Source organism: Echinops telfairi, unplaced genomic scaffold (genome assembly GCF_000313985.2).
Source record: "Echinops telfairi isolate 266 unplaced genomic scaffold, ASM31398v2 ScPeMD7_18;HRSCAF=68, whole genome shotgun sequence".
Classification (NCBI taxonomy): domain Eukaryota; kingdom Metazoa; phylum Chordata; class Mammalia; order Afrosoricida; family Tenrecidae; genus Echinops; species Echinops telfairi.
This window is the reverse complement of record NW_022103915.1, coordinates 55,587,368-55,593,741: the sequence shown is the minus strand read 5'-3', so window position 1 is coordinate 55,593,741 and position 6,374 is coordinate 55,587,368.

Genomic DNA, 6,374 nt, shown 5'->3' with positions numbered 1-6,374 from the left:
CCCCCCCCCAGTTGTAGGCTCTGGTACAGGGAAATGAGGCTTGAGGAGAGAAGTCCCCAAGCGCCCTCAGTGGTTAGGTGGTTTCTATTTGCAAATCAAGGCTTGGCTTTGCTTCTTCAAGTTATCAAATATTTTTCCAAGAAGGACGAACTGAAATGGATCCTGGTTGATATTAGGGACTAATGCAATCTTTTTATTTAGATACATTTAATGTAATTATTTTATATTCTTTCTGTCACTGTTACAATCACTGGGAGCCTGGTTGGTTGTGTGCTGCATCAGTTAGGACGATTTATGTCTGCAGATAAGGGGTTCCTATTTTAAGTTCATATTTTTATCTGTGCTAATTCTTAAGAGGCAAGGCTTGAAGGGGCTTTAATTTAGGACTTGCATTTATTTTGCCAGGTAAATGAGACTATTTTAAACTAAATTCTTACCTTGGGGATTTTCATACCCCAAAGTAGTAGTTTCACTTTGTGTATAAGATCAACTGAAAAAAAAAAAAAAAGATAAACTTAGGGGTAGAAATTCCCCGGGCAAAATTTACCCCCTTATACCAGAATCAAGTTAAGGCGTCCTTAGTTAGCACTGAGCTGCTAACTTCAAGGTCAGTAGTTCAAATCCATCAGCTACTTCTTGGGAGAAAGAAGAGGCTGTCTACTCCCATAAAGATTTAGTAGAATGGTTTTATTGGTATCTATTTCACATATCATACAATTTAATCATTCATTCATATTACCAAGAATTACATAATTATCACTGCAATGAATTTCAGATTTCAAGTCTCAGAAACTTCCTCAAGGGCAATTCTACTTGTGCTCCAGGGTGGTTATGGTGCAGAATCGACTAGATGACAGTAAGTTTGGGTTTAGTTTGAGAGCCAAGGTAAGGTAGGCACATTTCCTTACTATCTCCTCCCGGGAGGGATATTTTTCTCCAAGTGATTCTCACTACCCAGGCAGCTACTAGAGGGTCACATCAGATCTCTTACTTCTGCCTTGGCCCTTTCCTTCCACGCCCCTGCTTAGCCGCAGGCCAATAAACAGAAAGTTCATCCCACCAGTGATCAGCTGAAGCTTCAGGGTAACTGTTGGCACCTGTGCTTAGCAAAGACAAAAACAATAAAACAGGTGACACTGAGTCGACACTGAATCCTGCTCACCTGTGTGTCAATAGAACTTTGTTCCATAGGGTTTTTAATAAGTTGTTTATTGTTTGAAGAAGTAGCTCACCAGGCCTGTCTTCTGAAGTGCCATTGGGTAGATTCAAACTTTCAGCCCCCCACCCCACTTTGTTTTTCATTGGAAACGCTTAGAATTAGCCAGCGGAACTCAATTTCCCACGGAAACTCACTGACATTGAGCTGATGCCGAGTCAGAGGACCCTCAATTTAGAGGATCCCAGTTTTGTTGGCAATATTAAAAGGATGCCATGAGCGTGGTCAGGAGCCAGTCGAACATAAGCCTTCTCTCTGGCGAGGCAGCTCTGGTGGCGTGGTGGTTACATGATTGGTGGTGAGCTACCAAGTCAGCCACTCAGAACCAGCTGCTTTGTGGGAGAAAGATGGGGCTCTCTACACGTGGAACTATTTGCGGTTTCAGAAACCCATAGGGCGGTCTCCTCTCCGATAGGGTCACGAGTCAGAATGGCTTTCTCTCTGTCGGGGCTGATGAAGGGGTCGGCCTGGGCCACATCAGCATCACACAGCTCGGCACAGCCTGTTTCAGCTGGTGCTTGTTGATGGCCTTGACATCCCCAAGGAACCACGTGTGTTGCCATCGTCCATCCTCTTCAAGGCTGACTCCGGGGGCAGCCGTGACTTGCTGACGGCAACGTGGCCACGCTTGTTTCTCCGGGGGACGCTCTTCTGAGGCTATTTGGGCTGCCTTCTTAGCCTGGGTCTCTTGGACCGTCGGAAGGTAAGTGACATGTAGATCTTTTATTCATAGCTGTGGACGATTTCCGCACAGCCTTCTTGGCCTTCATGGCCTTTGCTTTGCCTTCAGTTCTGGGACAGGTAGGGGCTTGCTCCTTTGCTTCTTCCAAAATAAGGCCACCAGCCTTTAGGCTAGCAGCTAAGTCCATTGACACCACTGGAGTCGCCAGTACTTAGCAACCTCACTAGACTTAAATTTTTATTTCATCATCTGGCCTCTAACAAGGAGCACAGTCATGTATTTAAAAATATTTTGAATTTTGAAAGCTTAATTTTATTTATTTGTTTACTCAAAACTTCTAGGCATCTATCCTAGGATTTTTTTTCTCAAGAACCTCCACGCTACTGAATTACTTGGAACAGAAGTGTTCTGTTCTTTTTTTGGTGCTGTGGATTTACCGTTTTAAAAAAATATAGATCTTGACTGTTACTGTGGCAATGTTTTGAGAAAATCAAAGGTTGGTGGAAACCGTTGATGGTGGGAGATCACGGTGGGGCCCTCTTTGAACTTGTCATGATAGGGTTTAGGTTAAGCCGTCTGCTCACTTGCCTGTGGCCACAGACCGCAGTCCAGATCGCTGGTCGTTCTTCTGAAAGAAGAGAGGCAATGACGGCGAACCCAGGATTGAGTTTAAATGGAGAGCTGTGTCCTGAGATCAAGAGTGTTGTCTCTGCGTCTCTCCTTTACTAACCAGCATTACTGGCTGGTGGCTGCGTGTATGTGACTAAGGCTGTATTCCAGTGCCCCGGTACTCATGTAAGCTATGACAACTACCAAGTTCATTTGAGAAATCCTACTGGTATCATGACACTTTTTAGTGAGAGGAAGTCGAGTAATAAAGCTATAAGTGCTGAGACTTCTACCTCTGTATATCATTTCCTTGGTGTTGGCTCTTTATTAAGTGTATGAAGGCTAGAGTGACCTTTTCATTGGCCAGAAGAGAGAGTGCACAGGAAATGCTAGAGAGCTAAGCTCTTCCTGAGACAAAAATCCATGTTCTGTAGCAGAGGATAATGTAGTTAATTAATTTGGAAAAAATAAATCTTCCTTTGTCTTGATGAAGCACATTTGTAAATTAACTTTGTGCCAGGGTTGGATTCATTGAGCTGCACATTCTCAATCAATACGGTAAAATTCAAACCTCATTTGCATAGAAATCAGTAAAGCAGGATTTGTAAACCTGTGATCCACACAGGAAAGGGTCTAGGGCCCATTGAAGTCATGCGCAGTTTTGTGTCTAAATGGAGATTGAAGCATTTTCTAGATAGGGTGCCCCCGACCTACATACCTTGCTTGTCCAAGCACATGTGGTCCTCCCGGCGTGAGCCTTACTATTCGGGAGGATTAGCACGCCAAGGAATACGCTAGATATCCTTAAGGCTTGCATTTCATGAGTTGAGAAACTAAAAAGATAAGTGAAAGCAACATGATTTGACATTTTATGGAAACGTGCCTTGTGGGTTTGGGATTTGGAAGTTTAAACATCCACCTGTTAAATATGGAAAGGCGAACCCAGGAGTATTTATAATAGCCTTCATTGACACAAAATTTGCTTTGCCACACTTGGCAGTGGCCTGCACTCCAGGTGAGGGAGCCCTCCTACCTAGTTAACCTTGCTTGTATTCTTAAGTGGGTTGAAGACACTGTATGCTTGGTGGTTAACAGTTTCCATCTGACTTTCAAAGCAGGAACCTGGGCGCTAGACAACCATAGTCTCCGTTAATATTTCCTAGTTTCTCTTCTTACGGGAAGTGTTTAGTTTTTTCTTTAAATGAAGAAACACAACCAGGCAAGATGGAAAATAAAGAGTTTGAGACTGGTATAAATAGGTAGCTCCTTTATTAAAAGTTATAGAGCAGGAATTCTTTTTAATTACACAAATGGAGTTGAAAATGGGGCATTTTATTTCTTTTAGTCTCCTCTGTTTTCTCTTTGTGGTTGTTTTGTGGGTCCTTGCATAATAAATCGACGCTTTCTCTAGAGTGTTCCACAAGAGAACTACCCTCCTTCCCGCTTTACATGTAAGACTTTTCCCAGAAGCCATCGCGAGAGCCTTGCTTCACCTCATCAGAATGCCCTCATGGATCAGTTGCGATGTTGCGGAGGAGCTGTGGCTGCTTTACGGACTCTCGTGTGCTCGTGTCCATGGGCAACAGTGTCGGGGTGCTTGCCAGTCTTCTTTATGCACCCAAGAAAACCCACCTTGATGTAGTTGCTGATTTTTTTTTGCTATTTGTACGTGGAGTGTCCTCTGTTGATTCTATCGGTTCTTCAAGGATTCCTACCTCCTTGTAAAATTTTTATTAATATTTTACTGAGATTTTGGCAAAAGTTTACATAGAACTTTAGGTTCCCACTCAACAGTTCCACTTTACTGAACTTTATTCAGTGACAACATTCTCTTTCATTGTGCTTGCTATAATTTCCAGGGCTCTAGTTTCCCTGGCCCCCTCCCCCGCCCCCTTTTCCAGTCTTCTCATTTTTGCTGTTGGGTAATTGTTGACCTGTTGGTCTGACATAGTGCTTTTAAAGCAGAGCACCCAGCATATGGGTAGCAGTCTTTATTTTGGACGCCACTCTGCTTTCTTGCTAAAAGGTGATCTCAGGGGATAGGCTTGGTTTTCGGTTGAAAGGTGGTCTTAGAAGAATCCTGTGTTCATTACGGTTCTTGTTTGTCCGATTTATTTATTTATTTTAATTTAAAAGAGTTTAAGTGCGCCTCATTTTTCTCCCATGACTACTTCTTGTGACCCAGGTGGTGGCCAGGCACCATCTAGTTCACCTGGTCTCAGGACAGACGAGATCATAGATCTCGTACCCTTGTTTCTTTTTTGAGCTTTTCATTTCTGTCTTACTATTATATTCTTGGCAAGTACAGAGACATAGCTAGACCTCGCACGCTGTTAAGACCCTATGCACCAGTCACTTCACGAGGCTACCAATCACAAGATTGTGAACTACTTTCTGCCAGTTGACTGAGTTGTACTGTGAGACCATGGCCCTGGGCTTCACACCCAGAAAGCCAATCTTGGAAGGTGTTTGGTTATATCTACAGGAGTATCTGTATTTGTGTCTTCAACTAATGTACCACTGGCTTCACAAAGTCTGTAGAAAAATGGAATTCAAAGATAATGGAAAATTTCTGCACACTTTAAAAATCCCCAGCATATGTGGGTGGACCACATATTTGTATTTTTAAAATTATTTTTTAAAAATCACTTTATTGGGGGCTCATACAACTCTTATCAAAATCCATATATACATCTATTGTGTCAAGTACATTTGTACATTTGTTGCCTTCATCATTCTCAAAACATTTGCTTTCTACTTGAGCCCTTGATATCAGCTCCTCATTTTCCCCCTCCTTCTTTATATCCCACTCCCTCATGAACCCTTGATAATTTATAAATTATCATTTTATCTTATCTTACACTGCCTGATGTCTCCCTTCACCCATTTTTCTGTTGTCCACCCCCCAGGGAGGAGGTTGTGTGTAGATTCTTGTAATCAGTTCCCCCTTTCTATCCCACCTTCCCTCCACCCTCCCAGTATCGCCACTCTCACTACTGGTCCTGAGGGGTTCATCTGTCCTGGATTCCCTGTGTTTCCAGTTCCTATCTGCACCAGTATACATCCTCTGGTCTAGCCAGGTTTGTAAGGTAGAATTGGGATCATTATAGTGGGGGGTGGGGTGGAGCTGGGGGTGGAAGCATTTAAGAACTGGAGGAAAGTTGTGTGTTTCATTGATGCTACACTGCACCCTGACTGAGACTCATCTCCTCCCCGAGTCCCCCACATATTTGTATTTACACACATGTAGAGATGCTGGTGGCATAGTCGTTACACATTCAGCTGCCAACTTCAAGGTCAGCAGTTCAAAACTACCAGCTGCTCTTCAGGAGGAAGATGGGGCTTTCTACTCATGTGAAGAGTTACAGTCCCAGAAACTCACAAGGGCAGTTCTACCCTGTCCTACAGGGTCCTATGAGTCACCGTCAGCTCAATGGTAATGGGTTTGGTTTTGGTTTTCTAAATACTTCCATCTCTTCTCACCTATGTACACACTTGTACCCACCTGTATACCAATAGACCCATTGATATGTTCTCAAATAGTCATTACTACTCTGTGAATAAAGTTACAAAGGTCATTATTTTTAGGTCAGGAGGATATGTACCTTTTTCAACAACAAAACAGCAACTATCCACCTGGACTTTTGCCAGATGTAATAAGAATCAAATTGATTACATAGTCGTTGGCCTCCTAACCCCACATGGTCAGCAGTTTGAAACCACCAGCCGCTCGCAGGAGAAAAACAGGCTTCCAACTTTCATAAAGAGTTAGTCTTGGAAACTCACAGGGGCAATTCTATCCTGTCCTATAGGGTCACTATGAATCAGCACTGATTCCATGGCTGTGAGTTTGGTTTGGAGTTTATG